Here is a 14,460-nt window from a genome sequence, read left to right as displayed (position 1 = left end):
GTGATGTCACACGCCAAGCCACGCCCTCTACAGTAAAAAAAAAAAAAAAAAAAAAACACACACACACACACACACACACACACACACACACACTTAACCCCTACACTGCCTCCTAGTGTTAACCCCTTCACTGCCAGTGACATTTTTACAGTAATCAATGCATTTTTAATCGCACTGATCGCTGTATTAATGCCAATGGTCCCATAAATGTGTCAAAATTGTCCGACGTGTCCGCCATGTTGTCGCAGTCACAATAAAAATTTCTGATCACTGCCATTACTAGTAAAATATATATAATTTATTTTAAAAAAATGTATAAAAATGTTTTTTCTTTTGCGCAAACCAAACGCTTATTGCGCCACAGTGCCGAAATCACAAAAAGGGGCCTGGTCCTTTAGCTGCAAAATGGTCCAAAATGGTTTAAGTGGTTAAAGAGTTGACCCCCAAGTCAAAAAAAATGGCAGAAGCATCAACCCATTAAGTAAGGAGGATTGTACATAGCAGTCCATCAGCCCTTTTGCTGAAAATTTGCTGTGGCAGAGCTCCCAGTACCAATCCTACCTCTGGGTTTGTGGAATAGTGCATCTCCCACTGGCTGATGTGGTTCCTCCTGCTGATCACTACTTTGTCTAACGGTGACTAGGGGGTCGGCAAGAGGAACCACAGTAGTCAGCAGGGTCCCCGTTATTTGACACACCAGAGTTGTCAAAAAGGATTAGTGCTGGGAGCTTTGCTACACAGCGAAGTTTCAGCAAACCTGTTGACAGACTAGTAAACAATGCTGCTTTCTTCACAGATTAATTCTTTAGATCAGGGATATCTAATTAGCGGACCTCCAGCTGTTGCAGAACTACAAATCCCATGAAGCATAGCAAGACTCGGACAGCCACAAGCATGACACCCAGAGGCAGAGGCAGGATGGGACTTGTAGTTTTGCAACAGCTGGAGGTCCGCTAATTGCAGATCCCTGCCTTAGATGGATGGAGGGGAATCGACTGAGTGCAATGTGATTACCAGCACATTTTTTTGAACAGGCTGAAATCGCACTAAAAGTAATGCATGCACTGCTTTTAAAAAAAACGCACTGCAACGGGACCGCATAGTATTGCGGTACCATGTGATCTAATGCAGACAAACGCAGTGCGTTTGGGGTACCATTAGGAACACATCCATGCCTGCAGCAGATCATACATTGAACGTTGGGAAAATGCGTACGGAAGGCGGGTTTCTGAGGTCAACAAGCCCTTACACAGACACAAGTACTGGTTACAATAATATCTTCGGAAAGCAGTACAGTGTAATCCCAAGAGTAATAAACTCTACTGGGACATTTTTTCATGTCAATTATCACCCTTTAAACATAATTACATAAACACAAAGCAGTAGTAAAGCAATGGAACCACAACAGAAAAAAAATCCTAAAATACAGAACAGCTTGCAAACCATGCTACAGCAACCTTTTTTGTGAAAGCAAGTCATCATACAGAATACTACCGCAACTATTACACATATTTTAAATAATATATCAAGATATACGTTTTTATTGAATGCAATTAGGCACAATACCTTTCTACCTGTGCCACAACAGGATCCAGCAGTATTACAGTAATTCTCTTTTTCCTTTCCAGCTGCAATCTAACCATTTCCTTGTTGGCAAAGCTATATAAACCCTTCACACTGTTTCGCTCTTCTGATGTCAGACAAGGGAAAAGAAAGCTGAGTTTCGGTTTCATTTTTTCATAAACAAAACCTGTGAGCCAATTGTGCCACATCTACAGCACAAAGCTGATTAATCGTTAACCCTTTCTATGCATCTGTGCTGAATTCAGCTAGTTTGCAAAATTTAAATCAGAAACATAATTGCTGTGAAAGGGAAAGCTTTTCACCCACACGATTAAGTCTCCACACCCAAGCTGAGCAATTTTTAGGAGACGACAGACGTTTTTGGCTTCATGCACACTAGCTTAACCATTTGAAGACCAAGCCTTTTCTGGCACTTTTTGTTTCCAAGTTTTAATCAGTATTTTTTTGCTAAAAAAAAAAAAAAAAAAAAATACTTAGAACCCCCAAACATAAATATATATATTTTATTATATATATATATATATATATATATATACACACATACACATACACACACACAAAAAAAAAAATATATATATATATATATATATATATATATATATATATATATATATATATACACAGATTTTTTAGCAGACCCCAGGAAATAAAAATGGTGATCGTTGAAAGTTTTTATGTCACACTGTATTTTTCTAATGCAATTGCTTTGGACAAAACATACTTTAAAAGGGTAAATCTACTTTTGTGGGGGGAGAAAAAATAGCAAATAAAAAATAAAATAAAATTATATAGCATATACAATTAGGACACAAGTCATACTGTAATGTAATGCTATTGAAATTACCTTTCCTTTTCAATCTTCTATTTTCTATGAAATGCAACGCAATGCAATATGGCTACTTGGAGTTGTTCTGTATACAGAATGCCCCCCCAGAAATGTGTTTTTGTGATTGGCTCACTGATTTTCCCAGAAGTCTGCACTAAGGCTGGATTCACACCAATGCATTTTTAGTGCTTTTTGCAGATTTGCATTACAGAACATGTTCCATAGGAAACCATGGTAAATGGACTTTTGCAAAATGCAAAAAGCACTAAAACTGCATAGGTGTGAATCCAGCCTAAGATACAAATCCGATTTCAGGTAACCCCTGCAACAAAAATTATATTTTTGGTAAGATACTCCAATAGGAAATCACATATAAAAAGACATGCAGACCCTGCAATTTTACTCATTAGAGCTTTGCAGCAGCCCATTGTTAATTATGAAACCACTCCCATTAGATTACCTTACCACATGGAAACAGACACACAGGGATTTCTTTAGAATAACAAAAAGGTAGGAACCTGCAACAACGTTTGTTAAAAATCCTTGCAAAGTACATAGATCACCCAGAGGGGAATTTTTTTTTTGTTTTTTTTTGTAAAATATGAAAGATGATGTTACGCCAAGTAAATAGATAACCAACATGTCACACTTTAAAATTGTGCATACTCAAGGAATGGCGACAAACTACAATGCTTAAAAATCTCCATAGATGCTTTAAAAAGATTTTACAGGTTACCCGTTTAGAAGTCTAGCGCTAGAATTATTGCTCTCACGCCAACGTTCACAGCAACTCCTCATATGCGTTTACTTCTACGCGCAAGTACGGAGGGATGGGGGGGGGGGGGCTTTTGATTTCTTTTCCTTTTTGATTAGTTTTATTCCTATTACAAAGAACGTAAACATCCCTTGTAATAGAAATAGGGATGACAGGTCCCCTTTATGGAGAGATCTGGGGTCAAAAAGGCCACGAAAGAAAGAATTGTTCACTTTAAAAAAATAAAATAAAAAATGTGTTTACTTTCGCCCTAGACGAGAAGTGACGTCATGACATGACTCCAGTCCTCCAAGGCCATAGAGGCGATCTGCTGGTCTATGTTCGCACCGGCAAATCCTCTCTCAGGCATACCAGTATAAACAGAAAGCCCAAGAAACACTGGCGATCAGCGGGAGGCGGTGGGGACATCCCCCCTTTCTGCTTCTGAAAGCGATAAAATTTATATATATATATATATATATACATATACACATACACACACACACACACACACGCATACATACACATAGCTTTTTTTTTTCCCTTGGAGAATAGGTGCAGGACCCCCCCCCATCTGAGTCATCCCTTGTCTCTGCCCCCTACCCACCTCTGACCATGTCCCTTGATTACACCCACTACCTACCAGTACTGCACCGTTTAGAGAATACAGAACCAAGTATTTTGTGGTGCTAAATCATTTGTTTGTAAGGAACATATTGATGATAAAAAGAAAAGTAGTAAAATAGATCCCCTGCAGCCAGCAACAATAGGATCCCAGCAATAGATCCCCACATAACAATAGACTCCCCCAGCAACAAATGGCCTCCACCCCAACAGAAATAGATTCCCTGCAGCAACAGTGAACTACCCACAACAAAATATCACACCCAGTAGCAAAATATCCACTCAAGCAACATTAGACCCCCCAAGCAGCAACAACAGATCTCCCAGCAGTCAGCATCAATAGATCCTCCAGCAGCCAGTAAAAATCTGATTCCCACCAGTGATAATAGATCCCCCAGCAGCAAATATCAATAGACCCTCCAGCACACCCCACACCCCATGCTATTACATACATTCAGTGCTGGAGGTGCCGGAACTGCGTTTCCGCTGAAAAATTACCAGTTACACTTACCAGTAATGGGTTTTCTAAGAAATCTTCCAGGACGGCACACCCGAGATGACGAGACTCACCTGACAGGAAAACACAAACAACAGAGTTTAAAAGCCCCTACCTGCCCTCTGTCCCTCAGTTATGCCCAAGAAAACTACCCACACTGGTGCCAGAGGGTAAATTCTGTGAAACAAACAACACACACCAATAGGGCCAAGGAAGTAGGCCTGCCGTCCTGGAAGATTTCCTAGAAAACCCGTTACCGGTAAGTAACTGGTAATTTTCTCCAGTCATCTTCCAGGACGGCACAGCTGAGATGAACAAGAAGTTCAGGCCTACCTTAGGGTGAGACCACCACTTGTCGGACCTTCCAGCCAAATGCCAAGTCCTAAGCGGACAACAGCTCCACCCTGTAGTGCTTCAGGAAGGTATTCTGGCTCTGTCATAAGATGCGCACAGGTAAAGTGCTCTGGCACACAGTTGTGCGCAATAGGAATGCGCTAAAGCACATGAGCGCACACGCACACACACACACACAGGGTGTGATCCCTCGCTGACCTATAAAGGAAGTGAGCTCATCCAAACACACTGCTGGTTCGTCTTCAGCTTCCTGTGATTCCCACATCTGCTCTTGTGATCTGTATTACCCGTTGTGACCCGGATTGCCTCATCGACCTTGCTGATCTTCTCCTGACCCGACCTCTGGCTTGACCTTGGACTCCTGCTTTCTAAACGTGTTTGACCCTCAGCCTGCATCTGGACTTACCTGCTATCTCCTGTGTTTGACCCCTGGCTTGTCTTTGGATTACCCTTCTGTCTCAGCGTTCCTGGTACTTGTTGTCTTCTGATCTGGACTGTGTTTGACCCCTGGCCTGCCTCCTGGATTCTGCCTTTGCCTTACAGACTTGCTACCATTGCTTCTGGACCTTCCCACGGGACATCACCTTTCAGCTCTGCTCAAGCTACCTGCTGATCTACTAGCAAGTGACTGTCCTACTGGTAGCTTGTGCCTCTTGGTGCAACCACCCTCTGTGCCACCTTCAGGGGTGGTCTGCGCCGAGTCGCAACAGCGACTGCTCTCGGCATCTTGGCCTCGGGGAGTACATTTATATGATAGGCTCGTCCAGGTAGCTGCTCTGCATATTTTCTCGATTGAAGCACCAGCCTTCTCTGCCCAGGAGGTCGCCAAAGATCTAGTTGAATGAGCTTTTAAGAGAGCTGGGACCGGCTTGCCCGAAAGCTCATAGGCTACCGTGATGGTCTGCTTGATCCACCTGGCTATCGTAGGTTTTGAAGCCTGGAGACCCTTTTTCTGACTGAAAACTGATTTGTAAGTGGTTTGATCTTCTAAACTCACTGACTCTCTCTAAATAATTTAATAGACATCTTCTAACGTCTAACAAATACAAATTTTCTTACTTCAACATTTTTAGATTTTGGCAAAAAGGACAATCTCTTGTGAAAATCTGAGGTCACTTTAGGCAAATATAAAGGGTCCTGTCTGAGGATCACCCTATCCTCCAAAACTAACAAAAAGGGCTCTTTAATTGTCAGAGCCTGCAAATCACTTAACCTTTCTTACCATAGTGATAGCCAGAAGAAAAGCCATCTTAAGGGAAAGAAAATGAACTGAAACTTTAGCCAACCGTTAAAAAGGTTCCCTAGTTAGGGCATCCAAACACAAAAGACAAATCCCACGGTGGAAACTTGTTGATTTTAACCGGGGTAACTCTCTCCCTGGCTGTCAAAAATCTCTTTATGAGAGGGTTGAGGGCCAGCTTACGATCCAATCCAGAAAAACTGACAAAGCTGCTACCTGTACTCTGAGGGTATCATCAGCTAACCCCTTGTCCACTCCTAGCTGGAGAAAGTCCAGGACCACTGGAATTGATGGGACTGGACTGCGCCCAGCGAGAGAAGACCCTCCAGACCTTAGCATAGATTTTTCTAGTGACCGGCTTCCTGCTGGACAAAAGTATCAATCACTTTTTCAGAACAGCCTTTACGCTTTAAAATCTCCCTTTCAAATACCAGTCCGTCAGGGACAGAAAACCGGGATCTGGATGTAGCACTGGTGCCTGACGGAGGAGATCGTGACTGACTGTGAGATGGAATGGAGGAGCCATCAACCATCTCCTCAGGGTGGGGAACCATGCCCGCTTCGTCTTAGTACACCCGAGGTCGGCGGAGAGAGAAAAAAAAAAAAAAAAGGAAGAAGGTCTCTAGCTGCCCTGTCTCCCTGGGGAAAAAAATATGGGCAAGAACCCCCCTGGAATGAGCGAGGCTCCCTCAGTTTCTACAGTCCCCACTGACTGCTGAATTGGAACTTCCAGGGGGAGACCTTGGTCCCAGACCTAAGCCTTTAAGGAAAAAAGAAAAAAAAAAGCTTTGCTGCCATCCTGTGGGAAACACAATCAATTGTGAAATGAGGGGCAGAGGGTAGGGAGGGGCTTTTAAACTCTGTTGTTGATTGTGTTTCCTGTCAGGTGGGACTCTTCATCTCAGGTGTGCCGTCCTGGAAGATGAGGAAAAAAAGGTGTGTGTGTGTGTGTGTGTGTATCCAAGTGGTAAAAAACGCTCCTAGTAGCAGCTTTTGAGCATATTCTTTTCTGCTTCTAGAAACAAAGAGTGTTATCCTGTGTCCATACACACTATTTAGTCTAGAAGCATTTTTGAAGCTTCAGCTTCTAGGAGCAGAAAAAAAGCTGACTACCTAGGTGTTAAGGAGCGGACTGGCAAGCCAGCCATCGCGTCGTTAACAATGGATGACTCTTGAGCTGTTAGCTGGGAACCTGGCTGACAGTTGAACGTAAACAAAAGAATGGCCAGCAATTAAAATAAAATTTCCAGGTCTGGTAAGGATTTTAAGAGGAATCCAACAACAATTTTTTTTTTTGCCATGGAAAAAGGGCCTAGAATGGATTGATGGGGACCCCATGCAGTTTTATAAAGAATGAGAAGTCATCGGTTGTTAAGGATGCAGCAGCCATCCGCTTCATAACAACCTGCTAGGCGCTGCTAAATGCCGAAACAAAAACTCTGAATGAACGTTTTTGTGATGGCGTTTTTTCTCGCATTTTGTAGAGCTGCTAGTGTGCACGGAGCCTTTATTTGCATGCATTGCCAGCTAAATTAGAAGCATATTGCTGTGATTCCCACACCCGCAGCCACACGCAAAAGTGTGAATCTAGCATTAAAGCGGTATTTAACCAAAAATGTCATATATTGCAGCTTAACAATCATTAGATGTGGTGGCTGCATTGTTTTTTTTTTTTTATTTTTTTTGTTTTTTTTTATGGTTCTCTTCCCTCCGTTTTAACAAATGGTGATATGGCCAGCACCAATCCTCGATGAGAAGCACAGGGGACACCTTTGGCAGTCTGGGAGGTGGAAAGTGTTAGATGTACTTGTAGATTTAGATATACTAACAAACTCAAGTCATTCGCTAGCTCAATGCAATTAACTCAGCTGCAGTTATAGTGCCATTTTTTTCTGCTGGGATAAAGGTTTTACATGAATACATAAAAGGTGATCACTGTAAGCACCCCGTCAGGAAAACTAGAGTTAGACTTACCAGTAACTCTGTTTCTAGGAGTTGTCCAGGACAGCCCTAGAGAGAGATAGGCTCCAACTCCGGAGGTAGGAAACACATTCAGATCTTTAAAGGGCAGCTTCCATCCCTCTTCCTTAGTCTTCAACCGAGAACTTTCTCCGGAACAGTTTCTGAAACAACAAAAACACTTGTCTAAAGTGATGACAGCATATAGGGAGGGAATCCCTGCTGTCCTGGACGACTCCTAGAAACAGAGTTAACGGTAGGTCCAACTCTAGTTTTCTCTTCTCTGGTCGTCTGTCCAGGAGGAGAGAGGATCAACGCGAACTTACCAGATTTGGGGGGGGCTACCGCTTGGAGGACTTTTCTTCCAAACGCTTGGTCTTGCGCCGAGATAAAAAGGTCCAATCTATAATGCTTCATGACAGTCAAGTAGTTTGACCATGTTGCTGCTCGACAGGTTTGTTCTGGTGTCGCTCCAGCTCACTCCACCCCAGAAGCTGATAATGCCCGTGTGGAATGAGCCATGGGGGAAGAGAGACATTCCTTTTTTTTAAATCTTGGAAGCTTCCACAATAGCTTGTTTAATCCACCTTACAATTGTGCCTTTTGAAGCTTGGGACCCAGATTTTTTTCCCGAATGTAAAATAGAGCATTGGATCTTCTATTGCTTTTCAACAATTCCATATACCGTGAGACACAGGCTCTCACATCCAGTTGGTGGAATTCTGTTTCCTTTGGATTGGTGGGTGACCCACAGAATAAAGGTAAAACTATTTCCTGAGTCCTGTGGAATTTTGACACTACTTTAGGCAAAAAACCTGGGTCTGTACGTAGCACCAGCGTGTCTTCAAAGATTTGCAGAAAAGGCTCCTTAAAAGTGGTTGTAAACCCTTACAAACCACTTTGACCTACAGGTAAGCCTAGATTAAGGCTTACCTGTAGGTCCAAGAGATATCTCCTAAACTTATACGGTTTAGGAGATATTTGCCCGAAGACAGGCACCGCTGTCTACGGCGCATGCGCCTTAGACAGCGGCGCGCAGGCGCACTGAGCGTGGCATCGTCAATGACGAAGATGCCGCGCGTGCCGGCTCCCGTGCGCATGCACGGGAGTGACGTCATCGCGGCTTCGCCGAATGACAGCGGCGGAGCTGCGAGACCCCACCAAGAAGATGTATGCGCTGGACTACAGGGGACAGCAGTGACTTTGCTGGCTCCTGTGTCAGGTAAGTGACACATAATGGGCTACTATGCGATACATAGTAGTCCATTATGCTTTGCCTTTGCAGGGAATGAAAGAGGAAGTAAACCCATCAGGGTTTACTTCCTCTTTAATGGAAAGTGCTTGCAGTTCGCTAAATGCATCTAGCTGTGGATATGGCCACTAAAAAGACAGTTTTGAGTGTGATCCATTTTAAGGGCAGCTATTAGTTTTGTGATCATTTTGTGAGCTGTTAAAGCCAGCGATGGAAAAGCAGGATGAAAAATCCGACCTTGAGACAGAAGGTCCTCTCGCAACGGCAGACGCACCAGATCTGCGTACCAGGGACGCCAAGGCCCATCTGGGGCAACCAGTATCACTGGGATCCCTCGGCTTCCACTCTGCGAAGCAGATGTGGCAACAGTTTCAGTGGAGGAAAGGCGTAGATCAGCCGATACTGATCCCACGGAGCCACCAGCGCGTCTGACGCGTCTGCCCATGGATCTCTTGTCCTGGACACGAATCTTGGCACCTTCTGATTGAGATGGGAGGCCAATAGATCCACATCTGGTGTGCCCCACTTCAGGCACAGCAGCCTGAATGTCTCCGGATGCAATGCCCTTTCTCCTGGGTCGAGCACCTGCCGACTCAGATAGTCCGCCTGCCAGTTGGCCACACCCAGTATGTAAACGGCCGACAGGGCCGGAACGTGTCGCTCTGCCCACCGAAGTATGTGAGCGAACCTCCCGAGCAGCGGCTGAGCTTCTTGTTCCCCCTTGGTGATTTATGTACACCACAGCCGCGGTGTTGTCTGACTGTATCCTGATTGGACTCCCTTGAAGACTCATTGACCATGTGTGGAGGCACAGCCTGATCGCTCTCAATTAGAGCAGATTGATTGGCAACTCGGATTCTACCGTCGACCAGAGGCCCCGAGTCGACTGAACCCCCATCACTCCACCCCAGCCGGATAGACTGGTGTCTGTCGTGACCACCGTCCACTTCAGAGGAAGGAACAATTTTCCGGACTGAATCACCGGGGACCTCAACCACCAGATCAGAGAGAGTCCCTGACTGGTTGGCTCGAATGCAAAACCGGAGCGACGACCTCTTGCGGTTCTTCAGCAGTTTCATCGTGGATCTGAGAGTCTGCAATTTGTCTATAGGGAGAAAAACTCTCGCTTTCCTGGAGTCCAACAGCAAACCTAGGTACTCCAGATGCAAGGTCGGCACAATCACCGACTTTTTTAGGTTCAACAGTCATCCAAATTCTTGCAGGGTCTGCATGGTGATCGCCACATCCTCCTTTAATTCTGAGGCGGAAGATGCTCTCAGGAGGAGATCGTCCAGGTAGCCCAATACTGGAGCCAATACCTTGGTAAAGACCCGGGTGGCTGATGCCAGACAAAAAGGAAGAGCCACAAATTGGTAATGGGCGTCCCCGACTGCAAAACGCAGAAACTTTTGATGCCGAAGGCATATGGGTATGTGCAGGTACACATTCTGGATGTCCAAGGATGCCAGGGAGTCCCCTTGATGGAGTGCAGCGACTACTGAGCGAACTGATTCCATCCTGAACCTCTGCACTTTTACAAAGTGATTGAGGGCTTTAAAGTCCAAGATGGGATGTACCCCTTCCTTCTTGGGAACCACAAACAGATTTGAGTAGAATCCCTGGAAGCGTTCTGGCTCCGGAACAGGTACAATCACCCCTCGGTTCAGCAAGTCCCTTACAGCCCCCAACAGGGCCTCCCAGCGACCCGGGGATACGGGTATGCTGGAGGGGAAGAATCTGTTTGGCGGCCAAGAGAGGAACTCTATCTTGTAGCCTGTGGAAATCAGATCGCAGACCCATTGGTCGGATAACCGGGAGGACCACCGGGCTGCAAACTCCCAAAGGCGACCCCCCACCCGAGACATGGGTGGGGGCAAATCTTCATGCGGTAGCACTTTTGTTTGCAGGCTTGTTAGGCTTGCGGGTCCAGGGACGTTTTTGACTGTCCGTTGGCGTCCTGTCTGGCTGGGGACGTTTTGTCGAAGCACCGGGCGGACGAAAAAGCTGCGTGTGAGCGGAAAAAAAAAAGAGGGCCCTTGCCTGCGGCGTGGATCCTTAGCCTTCCTGACCTGTGGGAGTAGAGTACTCTTACCACCAGTGGCATTTTTAATAAAGTCATCCAACGAGGCTCGCCAAGAAAGGGAAGATCCGTCAGGGCTTTCTTGGATGCCTGGTCAGCAGACCAGCATTTTAGCCAAATCAGGCGCCTCAGCACCACAGCTGACACTGAAGCCCTGGATAACAGAGGGAGAGTATCCAGGGCTGTGGCACAGATGTACTTAAAGCCTTTCACTAGTTGGTCTGCTAGTTCCACGCAGACAGGGGAGGCCTGTTACTCTCCCAATTCGTGGTGCAAAAGTTTTGCTAACTGAGTTAGTGTCTGCGACACCAGTGCGGATGCCAGTACAGGTCGCACGGCTGACCCCACAACTGTAAACAAGGAACAAGCCACCACCTCTGCCTTCCTGTCCGTGGGATCCTTGAATGCAGGAGTCCCCTCAACCAGGATCCTGGTTACTTTGTTTAACCTGGATACTGGGGGGTCCACGACCGGAGGAGCCGACCACTTTTTTAGAAGGCTTTCCTCAAAGGGGTAATGCACCACCATGTATTTGGGGACCACAAAAGGTCCATTGCGGGCAACCCCATTCCTTGTAAATTAACTTATCAAAATAAGTCAGATACAGGAACACCTTAGGTGAACAGGGGAAGAAACACCAGTTTCTGAAGCCATGCTGACCCTACCCTGTCTGCCACCCGAAGGAGACTTGGGACAGTGACAGTCCCACCCTCCTGCTGCCACTGACTGAGGGGCTCCAACCCGCTGGACTGACCACCCTGGGCAGTTCCGTGCTGTATTACCGCAGTGCCTGATGATCCCCAGCACTCCCAGATGCAGAGATAGCAAAACTGTGTCGGAGTCTGGCCGGTCGCACGATCGGTGAACGATCGGTGAGCGATCTCACGCACATGTCTAGAATCCCAGTGCTCTGTGATGACCAAACAGGAAGCTAAGGGCACAGGGGCTGCTGCTAGAGCACAAAAAACACGGTCCGGCTACAAGAAAATGGCCGCCAGTGTTCTAATAGAGAATCAAGGAAAATGGCCGCTTGAACCCAGAAGCCTGTCTGACCCTTGCCCATACTTAAAATGGCCGCCAAACAGCGCGATGAGGGACTAGAGAGAACATGTGGCAGACACAGCGCTGCACCAACACAGGGGCAGACTACACAGGCATTCAGCGGGACTAAGCTGCAGGACCCAGGCACCCAATAAAGCTAAACCCCCAGGCGAGATCCCAGGCGCACACACACACCGTTCAGCACATGTACAGCCCCCCCCGTGAGGGGGGAAAGGAGGGGAGTTAGGGACAGGGGAGAGAAGAGAGGGGGGTGAGGGGGGCACCCGAATTGACCTCCCAGGGAATGGCCAGCTGCTCCAGGGAGAGCTGTACTTACCAGTCCTGAAGAGCTGGGGGACATTCCATGGTAGTCAGCTCCTGATCAGTACAGGGAAGACTACTGGCCCGGCATACTGTGACGCAGACATCAGTAGCCCGGTCATATGTATGCCCCAGAGCATAAAGCTCACCGACCACCTCTGGAGCTGAGGTATGTCGTGGCCTGCCGAGCCATAGCTGCAAGCTGCACATGCTTGACGGCCGGAATGGGGAGACTACAAGGATAAGTGAACCAGCCTGTCACCCAGCCGGCTGTTGATAGAAGATCACAGGATCATTCATCTTGCGCAAAAAGCCAAGCTTCTACATAAAAAAAAAACATGGACCTATGGGCCCGCAGGGTTCCTAGGTCTTATCTCCTCACTAAGCAAGAAAAAAACTGAGTCTGCTAGGGCAGGCTGATGGGGGTTGTAGCCTAGGGACCGCCCCCTGGGCGGAACTGAAAGTTCTGAAGTGTTGTGTTACAACTTTGCCTAGTATCTCCAGTGATAGGGCCGACAACCCATTTAGTTACAGAGAGGAGCTGTGTCGGTCGGTGAATATAAGAGAAAAACAGACATGGCCCGAAACCTGCGCTTAATTTCAAATGTGATACAAAAAAGGGGCATGCGCCCAAACACCTGAATATGATACAATACAGATTCCTATATATGTGTAGTGAACAAAAACATATAGTGAATGTCCAAAGTGAAAAACAAATAAATGTCAATTAAAGTTCATATACTCCATGTGAAAAAATAATCATTTTTTTTGGGGGGGGGGGGCGTGGCCTGGACATGGCGGAGTAGAGAGGCATCTGAGTGAAACTCCCGGCCATCTCCTTTCCTACCCGAGCTAACTCGCTCCTTTGACAGCAGGATGCTCTCATCTAGGAAGCGGTCATCTAAGAGGAACAGAAAGACCAACAAACAGACCCCTTCGACCTCTACCCCGGGAAATATCTAGCGTTTATTCCAGTTGCTGCAGTCGGGCTCTCTGGACCTCAAAATGGTGGAGCCGCATGCATCGCGCTCCCCGAGTCAGGAACGCTCTACCCTGCCGACCTCACCGTCAAGCTCAAAGAGCCCGGAGGTATACCCAAGCATTCCGCCAGCTCTCACTTCGGCCCCGGAGGGGTCCCCACGGCTGCCCCTGACTTACAGAGCTGATGAGTAGTTGAGGACCATTCTAAGTGCACTGCCCACGAAAGCTGACATCGGGGCTCTAGTCGGACGTGTGTTAGCAGCACACCACAAAGTACTTCATGCAGTAAAGCAGGAAGTCCATCTTCTGTCAGATAGACTCACAGCAGGCGAGAGTACTCCGTCGACACTGGACCGCAGGGTATCAGACTTGGAAGCACACCACCGGTCTCAGATGGAGAGATCGGTGGGTTTACAGCTCCATCTGGAAGAAATGGAGGACAGAAGCCGCAGGCCCAGCTACTGGCCCATCTGACCTGGAGGTGACAGCGGCGGATATATTTAGACGTGTGGCGGGTGACCAACTACAAGGTCGCTTAGAGTTTGACCGGATCCACAGGGCTCTGGGCCCGAGGATCCTGCCAGACCGCGGGACGTGATTTACCGGTTACATCATTACACACACAAAGGGATCATAGCCCACAAGGCATGGGACATCCGGGACCTGGAGCTAGATGGGGCACCCCTTAAGATCCTGCCGGATGTCTCCAGGGCTACACTGTAATGTAGGGCTCTGCTGAAGCCCTTCCTGGACCTAGCACGGAGATGTGGTATCACATATCACTGGGGCTTCCCCATCTCTGTAACCTTCCGGAGGGAGCAGCGTTCGTTCACACTCCGCTCACAGGACTCACTACCGGGTCTTTTTACTTTCCTAGGGACAGAGCCCATAGAAATTCCAAACTGGCTGGATTATCTTCCTGGTTACCAGGGTCGGAGGAACAACACT

General features: G+C 46.9%; 1 protein-coding gene across 4 annotated transcripts in view; it reads right to left on the bottom strand.

Annotated features, from left to right (window-relative positions):
* The window catches only part of TRANK1 (tetratricopeptide repeat and ankyrin repeat containing 1), a 389,483-nt gene that overhangs the window by 362,846 nt on the left and 12,177 nt on the right, over positions 1 to 14,460 (bottom strand). For 2 of the 4 annotated variants that reach the window (XM_077491748.1, XM_077491751.1), the window contains exon 1: positions 1,567 to 1,698. The exons of 1 other annotated variant lie outside the window; for it this stretch is intronic. The gene's annotated coding sequence lies outside the window, so the exon portion shown is untranslated. Of the gene's footprint in view, positions 1 to 1,566; positions 1,699 to 14,460 lie in introns of those variants that run through there. One more of the 4 variants, XM_077491749.1, reaches the window with a different exon arrangement.

This window comes from Lithobates pipiens, unplaced genomic scaffold (genome assembly GCF_037356315.1).
Source record: "Lithobates pipiens isolate NorthernLeopardFrog02 unplaced genomic scaffold, aLitPip1_a1.2 Scaffold_19, whole genome shotgun sequence".
Lineage (NCBI taxonomy): Eukaryota > Metazoa > Chordata > Amphibia > Anura > Ranidae > Lithobates > Lithobates pipiens.
Note: the sequence above shows the minus strand (reverse complement) of the source record. Positions and strands in the feature narration are given on the sequence as shown.